At 39.9% G+C, this 14,119-nt stretch overlaps 1 protein-coding gene across 1 annotated transcript in view; it reads left to right on the top strand.

Annotated features, from left to right (window-relative positions):
* The first annotated feature begins 1,736 nt into the window (after positions 1 to 1,736).
* The window catches only part of LOC137298899 (allatotropin-like), a 68,395-nt gene continuing 56,012 nt past the window's right edge, over positions 1,737 to 14,119 (top strand). Inside the window, exon 1 of the mRNA XM_067831262.1 lies at positions 1,737 to 1,975. The gene's annotated coding sequence lies outside the window, so the exon portion shown is untranslated. The remainder of the gene's footprint in view (positions 1,976 to 14,119) is intronic.

The following is a 14,119-nucleotide window of genomic DNA, read 5'->3' as shown; positions in this document are numbered from 1 at the left end:
TTAACACCAGCGATGCTTAAATGAACGTGCGATCCTAGATGTGCGTTAACACCTCACATGCATTACCATTGTCTCTGGGATGGGAATCTGTTAAACACTATAGTAGGCGTGCTTTACCAGCACGTGGGCCACTATCTGTAAACTGAAGAGTACGTGTGTTCACAAATAGATCGACGATTGACTGACGTCATGAGTTAAGTGGTTGTGTAATACACTGACGGATGGTCGCAAGGAAATCATCACCATCAGTTTCACGATCACATTACTCACCTTACTAGCATAAACGTATTTGCCAGTGTTAATGAATCTTCTTCTAATCTTCTATACCACTTTGGTAACGGAGAGCTAATTTGAAAGTGTGAGTATTGTATGACGTTTTGTTACCGTCATAACCGTTCTCATTGTTTACTTGCGTAACACATACCTCACTTCTGATTTACTACCCACGTGTAACAACCAAAGGCTGTTATCATGATGTCAAAGCGGTGCCAAACAATATTCTTTCAGTCTGTACAAAACAACTGTGGACAAGGTGATAGTCCTTGAAACAATGCACCCATCGTAATACCTAAAGTTCTTTCGCAAACATCGTTACCATCACTATTTGATAACTGAATGCAGTCGTAATTTCACAATAGACTCTGCTTTCATCTGAGATTTCACTGCCTGGTTGATCATGGAAACCCCTGCCTCTGTTTTGAGTGTTTGCGAAATTCTTAAAGTTGTAGATCCTGAACTTGATAGCTAAGGCACTGATTATAGAATCTAAAAAGAATTCTACTTGTGACCTGTGAGGAGAAATTGCAAAGGTGATAGCATCAAAATGCACAACGTTTCATGTAAAACCGTGGGGAACGGCACTTATATTTTTACTACTAATGTTCCCGAAAGGATAATAAATTGGTTGTATCTTAATGTTGTAAATGCTGAGAAATTTTCAAGCAGATGAATATAGACAGTTTCATTTCCATCAAGTTTCTACAGGGGTTTAATATTTTGGGAACTTACAAGACATGTACACGTGCCACGGAGGATGGGAGGCTTCATGGTAAAAACCTGGTCGACAAACAGACAACGATAATTCCCGGAGCGGTGGCACGAACTGTTTGCTGTCTGAGTTGAGCGTCAGCTTCATAAAAATCGATGGCTGCAGCATGGTTTTTGGAGACTGCCCTCAACATATGTTGATGTTAAGAAGAACATCATTTAATCACGTTGCTAACGTTGGTAATGCCTTTTTAATGTTAGTAAAATGCGATTTAGCTTTTAAATCCAAGTAAATTTACTTCAGTGTTAGATGATGGTACGGACGTTGGAAGCTTGAATTTGCATCCCTATTACTCGCCTGAAGACCTTGCTTCCTTCGGGGTAAAAACTTCAGTCTACAGTACAGCCATCCGTGTTTCTTGACCATGATGGTAACAGGTAGAAGCATAGTGAAATGTCCACGTCGGTTGCTGACGGTATTTTATCCCAATCAATGAAATTCACGCTCACTCAAACAGTCAATACCGAAGGTTTCCTCGATAGTAAGTTACAACGGAATTTCATGGGTGCCACGTAAACGTCAGGGGGATGGCTAAGAGGGGGAGGGATTGGAGAGGGAGGGGGTCCGTAAACTGAATACTCCCACACCAAACCTGACGCGTATTACGTTCAATAACTTGATTGGCTAGGCGGTATTAAAAGACCACGCCCCACTAGAGTTGGAATTAGCCTGAATGTCATGCGAATTGATTGATCCAAGTGGGAAACGCTACTTGCTAGGAGGTCAAAGGTTGTACCATGAATGGGAAGGACTTGTCGGTGGTAGACTTGTGGGCGAGTTGTTAGAACTAAGGCTGAACTGGGATGGTAGGTAGGAACACAAGGCATCAACAATTCGTGGGATAATACACACGTTCTAGGCTCGCAGCGATTTTACTCTACTAGTTTCTTCCCTCTCCAAAGACCGCCGTTGCCTTTACAGACTAACGTAAGTTGCACTCTCTTGTTGCTTAAGATTCATTTTCTCAAATCCTTTTTCTGATTTTGATATTTAAGTTGTCTTATGCTGTGTTGAGAGTGAGGATTTTGTATGTTAGGCATACCATTGTGACTTGTTTGTGATTTGATGATTCAGTCGGACGATGATAGCCTTAAGGTAATGTGAAAACAATTTTGGTATTGTTTTAGCTTTGGAGCAATGCATACCGTCTAAATGTTAACATTCTTTCTTGAAAATATTCATTGTCGGTGAGATCCAAGAATATTCTGTTATTGTGAAACGTTAAACAAATGAAACATGAAATATTTAAGAAAGAAAACAAAGAGTTTTGCAATTATGAATTCTTTTAGAAAATTCAGGCATGTTCAGCTTGTTTATGGTGTTAAGTATTCGTTTTGTTCTAGTCTGTTTAAGCATTTATACGACAGAAAACGATTAAGCTGTCTCAGATGGTAGTGGAGACAGGGTAGTGGAATTTAAAAGTGCTGTACACGCGATGCTCATATATTTTTCCGTGGGACCTTTCGATCGTGGTCAGTAGTTTTTATTAGTTAGTGAAAGCGAGTAAGTGAGTGAGTATTGTTTTACACCGCTTTGTTCTTTCGCCATGAACACAATCACAGCTTTAAGCCTTCCCCAGACTCCAGTATGTTAAACAGCCGAGGAAAATACTGTTGTTCCGTTGTGGAACTTATGGATGACAGGATTTTTATGTAACACGCAGAGAAATGAACACTGATTCAATGCTTGTTGAATGTACCACAAAAAGGCAAAAACAACGACATCACCTACAGCCATACGCACTGGCTAGTTCCTCTTTATGTGGAGACTTTTTTTAATTATATGCATTAGATTCGCCAACCGCCCATTACACGTTCCTTAGCAACGGTGTCAAACAAATCACTGCCAATTCTTACACACATGTAAACACAAAGGCAGAGCGTCCATTTCCTTCTGCCATGCTTCCAGTATAGCAACACGCAACATTAAGTGTCTTTGCTGTGTTTGTGATTTACCTTTTGATGATTTGCACAGTGATACATTGTCACGCATGTAGCTCAGTAAGTCCAAAAGAAACTCTTTAATGAGACAGTGGAACTTCCATTGATCTGTCACTGACGCAGTAGCAAGCAACAACAGTGTAAGTAGTGTCGTCTTTTAAAAACCGATACGATCTTTTTCCTTAATCTTGAAATGAGAAAATAGTCGCTTCAAATCTCAGTGGGTGAGTTCTTGTTGACTTAAGCTGGATGACCTTCCGGCTGTATGCAGTTTTGTTGGTTTTACTGTTGCCATTAAGAAAATAGTGTTTTTTTTCATTTACTAAAAGTACGGTAGACTGATGATTAACATCACACGAGTTTGTCTGTTTGGTTGAACTAATACCCAGTTTCGGACAGTTATCGTCGCGTTACGACTGCAGTACCACCTATACTGTAACACAGTTTACGATTGTCACAGCTCTACGATAGCGTTGTGAAACGGTCCCATTACGCTGAGCAGCTGTGGCGCAAAGACTACCCGTTAACTCGTATCTTGTAACATGGACTTAGGATTTTACTAGTTCAGGGGTGCTACCGACATCGGATGGCATCATCCATTGTTGAAGGAAGGCTGTGAATTACTGGTAAATGTCTTTTTTTCCCTACGTCACATACATCTAAGGTATAAGGCAAGGAGTGGTCGGTATCCAGTTACCTTAAAACAATGTGTTTAGCTCAAACAAAGAGCAATCAGGTTAACATTTATTCCATGCATTATCACAGGCATGAACGTACTGAACAGTCCTCAAGCGTCTCGATTCGCTGGGCTGGGCCATGTCCCTTAGTCGTACCAGGATGTGGTGATCCCTTTGTCCACCCTGATTATAAATCCATATGCTGTCCTGCTTTCTGGTTCCATCAGGGTGATACATATCTGACACATTATCCGTTTGCGGTTTTTTCCCTCATCCGTACCGAAGTCTGAACGAAATACAACTCTGTCATTAACTCATTCAAATTACCATTAGATGATTGAGGAGCACCTACGAGGAGGCGTTTGGTACCTTGGTAACCCGACACTGTCAATGTGAGCTATCAATCAACTGCCTTTTGCATTCATTGAGATGTATTCAGTTACCTGTCACCCTGTATGTCTAGACATATTGCAAGGATGTTTAAGGCGTAAAAGTCGTTCTTATATAGATATAGATTAGAAGCGGTGCTTTGAAAGAAAAGACAATTCCGATTGATGAGTTGTGGAGACAGGAAACAATGGACGCTGAGAGAGAAAAAACAAATTGTACATTTTCTTCGCAGTGTAATATATCACATAATTATTACATGGTTTTACCGATATCCTCCTGAAGTAAATCCACATTCACTCAATATATGTCTGCCTTAGAGCATATGAAATCAGTAGATGCTTCATCACATTGGAGCTTATGTTCTACATAGAATGTCACAAAGGATTATTATTATTGAAACCTCTGCGCGCTGGGAAGTGATAACGCGTATCTTAGCGATAGCGGTGAAAGGCTTTAATCTTTGTTGCATTCAGTTACATTACCGCTAGATCAGCGGTCTGTGATAAAGAGGTCTCAACCAGCAAAGCGCTATCGTAAGCCATGTCCACTCTGACGGGTACCATGACACACAATGAACTAATAGGTCGGGTCTGACAAGTCACTTGGAACCGATTCTCCTCCGAAATCTAAAAGCGAAGAATTGAAACTACGAGCGGAACGAAGTCATAGAGAACTGCATTATCAATCATTTTAGTCTAACAATGACACCATGTGCTTGAATATTTAGTTTCCGCTTTATTCTATTCTTTAAAGAAACCGACGTGAGTGTCATTTTGAATTTTCATTTACAGACAGAATCGATTCTGTTTACTCTATCGATATTCTTTAATGTTGTGAGAATGAAACATTTGCAAGAACACTAAATGTGTCAACCTATAATTGATTGGACAAAGTGAACATTACGTTTCTTTCGTTATGTCGTAATTTTCTGTACTCCTTCCCAAAACGAAGTTATAACGTAAGCGTTCGTCTTTATTCTAAGTTGCAGGATTTCTGTTCTTGTATGCAACGGGCGTAATTCATAATTTACACACAGTTTTAAAGTCTTAACAAAATTAGTAAACACGTCGAGTTATGGAGAGTCTGGTCCACTGTCATTTGAATGTCTGGCCATGGCTTGAGTGTTTGCAGACCGCCTCCGTATTGGGAGTGTATGTCTGTCCGGCGTTCGAGAAAAAACATTTATCATGCAAATTTGGTCCTGCTTCAATAAACAGAGTCATACTTATCCTTTCAGAAGAACACCTGTGTCAACACTGATTTTCAGATATCCACTGAATGTTTAGCCTTCTACCCCCTGTGGAATGTACTTCGCCAGTAAAGGGAGACAGTGTGGTCTGTGGTGTGAAATTGTGTCACTGTGTCATATTGTCTGGACTTCTCAAAACAGTGTGGTCGCATATTAACCTAAACCATTATATATGTGCAACACATATCTTACTTGGGATTACACTTGCTCAGTAAACTGCATTCCTAGAGTAAGGCACTCAGATGCATCCCCGGACCCAAAGAATGTGGTCCTGGGTGAGATTCAGGGAACTAAAAGAACAAAATCATCCGTATTCATATTACACGTATCCAAAGACGCTCTCGTGGCTTACGTATTGCTAGACGTTCAAAAAACGAACATTTACTCTTCCGTTTTTGCTAGTCCTCACGAACACCTGGTGTCACCACTGATGTTCTGTAGTTCAGTTCAACTGAGAGGTTACCCTTTACTGGAATATATTTGAACAGATAATAGGAAATGCTTACAGTCTGGCGTCGACATTAGTATTGGGTGTGTGGATAAAATAACAAAATCGGGAAACCATAGCTCGAGTTCCCTTAATAAATCGAATTATGAGCAATTATGACATCGATTGAGGTAAATGTCGATCGTACCTTTTGAGCATATAGGTCTTTGTATTCGCCAGCAACAGCCAACTTCAATGGCAGACTGACGTACCATTCCGTTTGGTGGCTTCATTCAGTGAAGATGAATACGTCTGTGCTTAATTGAAAGTGAAACGAAACCATGTGCTTCACTGGTTAATAAGCCGGTGGATTAATTCTTACAACTACAGCGCTTGATTGTCTAATGGCGCCGTGGGCTCTGCTCCGTGGTAATATCTAGATCGTGAGCAAACTGGTTTGGTCAGTGTACATCGCTTTCATTTCGACATGTTAAAAACGTCAGACAAAAGCTGAAACAAAAGTTAATAAAAGCGTCTACTGGTACCAGATTGGCTTTGTATTAGTACCGTTGTCTTTGACTTTGGTAAATCTCTTTGACATTGTAAATTGAAATGGGTCTCTTTAAACCAAACTGCTGGTTTGCTTCCCAGGCATTAAACGTGTGAAGGACATCTTCAAATCGCTTCAGATCTGACACCTCAGACCTTCTACAGGATAGATTTGAGACGGCTAATATTTGCTTTGGGAAGGAATGGTTTTATTCAATTCATATGGGTGCATATTTCAGCTTATGTTCTTGTAAGTGGTCTCCGTGATTATGTCAGAAGCAAAGAAACTTCCTACTTTACAGTCATCCTGCCGGGTTTACAAGTCACTTCAAACAAACTCTTTGACGATGATCACGTATGATGAGTTCACAACGTTCCCGAAGTTGAAGTGATCGAGAAAGTGTGCAACTCCATCTCAAGCAAACTGGATATTGATTTAAAGTTTTTAGTTGTTTTCTTACGTAGGATCGATTTGTGCGTTTTAGTTGGACTTTATCATTATTTTGACGCATTTAGAATGCAGGGGGGTATCCCGGATTCGCGATAAGCAGAGGTCATATATTCACAAGGAACTGTACATGGCAGTAAAAGCTTTGGTATCTTACCAGTTGATGTTAACCACTTGTCTTGTCCATAACATCATTGTATAATCTATGTTGATACATGAACATTTAGGTCAAGCATTTTCGGAATGTGACCACTTTTCCGCACCAACAACGCATAACATCTTCCCAAACTCTACTGTTTTACTACGTGTGTGTATGAAGTAGAGCATAGATACATAAATATGCGTTAGATTTAATTATTATAGTGTTCCATGTCATTAATTCATTTATCAAGGTATCGATTTGAAATGCTATCCATGTATCAATTGCAGTTATACCACGGCAGTTAACATGATTACGTGCAAGACCATAGTGAGTAAAATGGGTGTTTGGTTAATCCTATTTCAAGTAGATCATATACTCTTAAAAAAAGTAGGGGAACTTCATTCTTTTTAAATTTACGATTACTAATATTTAGGTGATTCATCGGTGTCAATCAATTTTGATATGATATTTTTGAATGTTTTGTGAGTGCATCGCCATTTGCACTTCCTTAGAACCATAGTTATTTGGAATGAAGTCACTTTTCAAAGATGATTGGTGTATGGCATGTAATTTGCATGTATACGATTTTCATTTTACAACAGTTGACTAGAAACAAACACTAACAAATGCATGACGCAAGGTGGCTGTCAAAAGCAATGTCAAAAACAGTGATTTCTCGACCTCAAGAATCAATCAATCAAGATTCAATCAATCAATCAAGAATCAATCAAGAATGGGACCATGTGCATGTGTATGGGGCTACTGCGTTGTGCACGTGTGTGAAACCACTGTGAGTGGTTGTTTGTTTCAAAGTGTTAGTAAGGAAAAAGAAGTTTCTCAAAGCATTGATCCAATACATGGGATGAAACACTGTATTTCCTCTATGGTCTGACCATCGATAACCAAGGTTATCAGTTTGAATTGCTTTTATGGTACGGTTAACATGTAAATGGGTGATACAGCGCTTCCATCTCTAGTTATATATTGTGGTACGTTTAGTGTATTATGCTATGATTAACATGTAAATGTGTGATACAGCGTTTTCATCTCTAGTTATATATTGTGGTACGTTTAGTGTGTTATGGTATGGTTAACATGTAAATGTGTGATACAGCGTTTTCATGTCTAGTTATATATTGTGGTACGTTTAGTGTGTTATGGTATGGTTAACATGTAAATGTGTGATACAGCGTTTTCATCTCTAGTTATATATTGTGGTACGTTTAGTGTGTTATGGTATGGTTACCATGTAAATGTGTGATACAGCGTTTTCATGTCTAGTTATATATTGTTGTACGTTTAGTGTGTTATGGTATGGTTTCCATGTAAATGGGTGATACAGCGTTTTCATGTCTAGTTATATATTGTTGTACGTTTAGTGTGTTATGGTATGGTTAACATGTAAATGTGTGATACAACGTTTTCATGTCTAGTTATATATTGTTGTACGTTTAGTGTGTTATGGTATGGTTACCATGTAAATGGGTGATACAGCGTTTTCATCTCTAGTTATATATTGTTGTACGTTTAGTGTGTTATGGTATGGTTACCATGTAAATGTGTGATACAGCGTTTTCATCTCTACTTATATATTGTTGTACGTTTAGTGTGTTAGATACATGATGCGAGCACGCGTTTTCCTACATCTGTTTTTTCTTTGTTTGATATTTTGTTACTTGACATCACACTCAGTCACATTACAGGTATATGGAGTCAGCCTGTAGATAATAAAATCTAAACCACACAAACCGGGGAGTGACATCACGAGCATGAATCTGTGCAACTTGGATACATCCGCAAGCATTATCCGAGGTAGCGACGCTGAAATTCAACCCATTGGTCAATCGTTTGCTGACAACCAAAGTCATCCTATTTCCACAAACATTCTAAAAGAGAGACCCGTTTCAAAAGACTCTCGTTGCGCTACGACAATCGTAAGTCAATGTTTCAGTTAAAGAAATACGAATGCTGAGAGAAAAGTTACGAGAGATTTGTGAAACGAAGCCCAGGGCTGATAACCTTGCCTAAGATCTCGTAACTTTTCTCGTATCAATCGTACCTCTTATATTGTAGCATAGGAGATGCGAATGCTGCCAAAAAAGTTACTAGATATTAGGCATACGAGAGTTTCATGACCCTGGTCACTTTTACTTCAGTAAGCGTTTCATGCTGCAAATGTCAAGATAGTTCAGTGGCAATTAAAGCTTGTTAAAATATCCCAATGAATCATAAAGAAGCAGAACCGAAAAACTTAATGTTATGAATGGCTTCCTCTAATCATCGGGACTCGCATTAGTGTCACGTTTCCAGTGTAGTACATGCAGATCGTTAAACATATAGTAATTATTTAACGTAGGGACGCGTGTAGAATTAAAAGTGGCAGCGACTTCAGTGAGTGAATGAGTGGGTGAAATGGCCGCGTTGAACAGAATCGCAGTTGCCCAAAGAGATGCTGTTCTGAGGCGTTTGGCTCTTTAGTAAAACCTATGAGCACGGCTATGGTCCAGACAGACCTAGAAATAATCTACACACATTCGAAATCACGATCACAGGTTACTGGTTTAACCAAGGGAGGCAACTCTACAGTGGCAGCGACTAAAACGACTGCTCAAACAATGGCTTTAGCAACTGCCTTGTGTTGTTTTGTGTGTGTGTGTGTGTGTGTGTGTGTGTGTGTGTGTGTGTGTGTGTGTGTGTGTGTGTGTGTGTGTGTGTGTGTGTGTGTGTGCGTGAAGGGCGGAGTGGAGGGCGGTGGTGTAGCCTAGTGGTTAAAGCGTCCGGGTTCGATTCCCAACATCGGCACCATGTTTGAAGCCCATTTTTGGTGATCATGTCTGTGATATTGCTGGAATATTGCTGAAAACATGAAACTAATTACATTCACTCATTCAAGTAATAGAATTCATCAGCGAATGTGTCCACACGATCCACATTAGTTGTATCATATGCAGACGAGACCATCAAAGTATCCTCGCGGATTGAGTCGGTGTTGATTGAAGCCTCCACACATATACTACTTACGACCCATTAATAGTTTACAATCACTAGTGTATAAGTAGCCACAGTTCTAAACTAGATTTGGCAAAATATTCAGACCTGTTAAAAGGTACTGTTTACTCATGAACTGGTGTGTTGTAAACCAAGTCTATAATGTTTAAAATATTGTCATGAGTTCGAAAAATTATTGAACTCAGTGAAAATGGTCCAGTTCTTAACAAACCTTTACACCAAAATGCAGATGTTCACGTACACGGTATTTTCAGCAATGAAGTTTGCAGGTGGTTCCCCCAAGGTAGTGGAGAATTTCGTCGTCGATGTAACAAAAGATATAAGCATAACATAATGACTACTCTAAGAGAGGCTAAGCTTTTGATAGGTATGTTGTATGTTGTGACTTAATCTGCCTGGTCCGCTGTTGTCTAGTCTACCAATGCGCAGTTGGTACATATTCCGGAACAGAAACTACCCAGTCGAAAATGAGTTCCAGGGAGTGTCAGTGATACTGCGTAATCTTTACACAAACTTTAACTTGTAGATAATGCCAAAATGGAACATATTTAGACACAGAAACTAACCAGCTGAATGTGAGTTCCAGAAGGTTCCAACCAAGCCACTTAAGCTAATACAAGCTCTGATGGCATGAATTGAACGCCGTTGGGGAACAATAACATCCAATCAGCCAGATCACACATTGTAACAACCTGTCCCTCATTAGTAGCTGTCATAAGCACAGCTCCTATAGACCAGTTTGACCCGGAATCTCGGGGGCATTTGGTGAGTGAACGTGCATGTATATATAATATATAGATGTAATAACAAACATATATCACGTTCTCAACAAGGAAGCTCCAAAGTGCAATGAAGGGGTTTTGTTAGATAGTGTGGATTAGAGTTTATTGTTTTGTCTTGCCACCGCAATCAGGCTTGATTCAGAAACCCAAGGATATCATTAATAGCCGTGAACATCCGTATGGCCATTTCTCGTCTAACTAAATCAAACGTTTTATGTCCGGAAGCTATGGCGGAAAATTGGACTAGCCGATTTAACATTATAGGATGACGTCATACGATAGTCAAATAACCATGATTAGTCAAGGTCGGCGTGGGACAGAGCTAGAATTTGAAATAGTTGTGAATTTACTGGACGTCGTACAGAAACATACGTAAAGTCATTTGTCTGCGAGAGAGAGAGAGAGAGAGAGAGAGAGAGAGAGAGAGAGAGAGAGAGAGAGAGAGAGAGAGAGAGAGAGAGAGAGAGAGAGAGAGAGAGACTTTTTATAAACCTGCAAGGATACTTTGTCCTTGGGTTAATCTTTACATTTTGATTTGGTGAGACATTATATGTAACAAAACCCACCAAATGTACCAATGCTAATTCTCCATATCGCCAGTGTCCATGGTGGTATATTAACTTCTTTCGAAACGAACTAAGCTGGCTTTTTAAATATATGGTCGCTTAAACACGGTTGAGTCATGAACCTGGCTTGAAGAAAAAGTAAAAACTGTAATTTGTTCAGTCTCGTAATAAATCTACACGTTGTTCTTGACATATGTAGCACATTGATTGCAGTTGTGATTCCATACGTTTGAACACTGCAACATGGGCTTGTCTTCCGAAGCGACTAAAGCGCTCCATTGATTTCTCCACGGCAACAAGCGCTGTAAACAGAATCAGTAGATCATCTGGTCCGGATTGGATTATTTATTAATCGCTGACAGTTAAAGTGTCTCGTCAAACAACAAACAAAACTTGCCATGATAATTCTGTTTCCCTGCATCCATCTGTTTACTATACTGTGGAATGTACACATTAAGAAAGTACTGAATCAAATAGGAAAAGCAATATTATCAACGCCTTTGTTATATGAGACTCAAGGGTGGCGTGGAAACCTCGTAATTAAAGCGTTTGCTCGCCACCCCGAAGGTCCGGGTTCGATTGCCCGCCTGGATACAGCGTGTGAAGCCCATTACTGGTGTCCTTCCTTGTGGCACTAGAGAAACAGCGGCGTAAAACCATACTCACGCACTCACTTCAGCAGGGGCATAGCCTGGTAGGTGAACTGTTCTTTGGTGACACTAAATGCCTGTTTTCCATCCTCAAATAGGTTGCATGTGTGAAGCCCATTTCTGGGTGACATTTGGTCAATATAGCTAGAATTCCAAATGTTTCATAAAACCGAACAATTTTTCTGATACCGAGCAATACTTCGTAAAACATACAGATGTAGTGTCCAGTATTGTACCAATAATGATATTTTAACATAGTTGTCTTATTCCAAACATGCATAAATCTTACATACCGTGGATATTTGCCGTTACATGTAAATGCTGAAATTTGCGCTAAGATCGATTCCAATAATCTATGTCTGATAATGGAAGCGCCTGATAGCCTTTCCATTAATGTAACAGAGAAAACAGAATAGTAATTACAGGAAAACATCTGGAGTAATGCCTCCGAGCTACAGACGAAAAATCAACAAAATACTAGAAACAAATAAAGAACTTTTTTGATGACGATTACCACATTGCATCCCGATATCAATATTCATCCACCAGACTGTTACTTAAGTTTTCAAAAGACGAACACAGACTAATTTGTAAGTAGTATCTTGAATTAATATTAGATAATGGAAATTCAATGTTTTATGTTGTGACGTTATTAAAGTCGACCCAGAATTTACGTCTGACATTTGGCATTGCAGCTGTTTAGTGTTGGTTTTACAGAGAATGGGTCATATTTAATGCAGGAACACGCACGCATGATTGTTATGACTGTTTGCTTGTTGTTGAACGTCTGTGAATAGCCAAGTCTGAGCTATACAACCCAGTGATAAAAAGTATGAGCATCAATCTACACAACTGGAATACTAAGACATGTTGACAACACTAAACTGTTAGTCGCCTCTTAAGACATGCACCAATTCTGGATCTGTGAGAGTACGTGAGTGAGTCAGTGAATGGGTGTGGTTTAACGGCGCTTTTAACAACGTTCCAGCAATATCACGACAATGACACACCACAAATTGGCTTCGATGTGTGGAATCGAACCCGGGTCTTCGGCGTGACAAGCGAACGCTTTAACCGTAAGGCTACCCCACCGGCCCCTTTTTGGATGAATGCGATGGAACATATATTCACATTGATCTGAATACCTATCACAATTCCTGCCGTTTCCCTCACGTGAGCTGCTTTGACCAATACTGACCAATGTGTGCCATTTATGGTGCATGGCATTAAGCTTCATTATCCTGTAATCCCTGCCGATGATGAAATGTCAACGTCCATTCCAGGATTATAGAGTTATCTGGACAAGCGGCCATTGCTGACAGAAGATTAGTTACGTGTAATGTCCAATAGCACCGCGATGAAGGCATAGTCTAAAGCAGACTGTGCCATCTGATATTCAGAATCAAGTATTGGCCTTGACTGCATTACAAACCAATAACAAGCCAATAACCCGGCACATACGTATGTGTGTGTGTGTGTGTGTGTGTGTGTGTGTGTGTGTGTGTGTGTGTGTGTGTGTGTGTTAGAGAGAGAGGGGGCAGGGAGAGAGAGAGAGGTGAGGGCAGGAATTGAGAGAAAGAGAGAGAGAAGTGCATTACCTTTCGATAAGCTTTCAAGGATGTTTTGTCCTTACCTTCAGATTTGAATTTCGTAACCACAAACTCATCCAGATGAGAAACACACTTAGTCTTTCCAGATAACATTTTCACTTGAAAATTAATCAGAATCCGGGGCAATGCCAACAAAAGACCTGTTCCCACATGTTATAAGCTGTTCACTGGTCATGAGGTGTTTGTTTATATTCCCTGTCCTCGACGGGCGAGTTGAACATAAACACACATCGAGGGTACCTCAACCCATGGTCGCCGAGGGACCAGTGAACAACGTGTTTCTCTTACCAAACACTTCAAGGTTAATTTTGAACTGTTTGAAGCATGGTTATCGGATCGTATACTTCAGCCAACGCGTGAATCAGATGATTCGAATCTTGCATTTTGCTGGTTTTTCCGTAGGTAATATCATAGTAAAGTCGCTGCGATGTTATTCCCCGTCTTAATATCCACAGGGACTACATTTGAACGTTTTGTCAAAATTTATTTATGGGAAAGAGAGTCAAACGTTTTCGTAGCCATCGCTAGATTTTGCGGACGACACAAGAAAAACATATTTAGAGTTATTTCCCTTCCACCGATTTCCATTCGCAAAACATCGGTAATATCCGTGCACCATGCGTCATGTTATT

This window comes from Haliotis asinina, chromosome 10 (genome assembly GCF_037392515.1).
Source record: "Haliotis asinina isolate JCU_RB_2024 chromosome 10, JCU_Hal_asi_v2, whole genome shotgun sequence".
NCBI lineage: Eukaryota > Metazoa > Mollusca > Gastropoda > Lepetellida > Haliotidae > Haliotis > Haliotis asinina.
The sequence above is the reverse complement of the archived record's forward strand: the minus strand, read 5'-3'. Positions and strand labels throughout refer to the sequence as shown.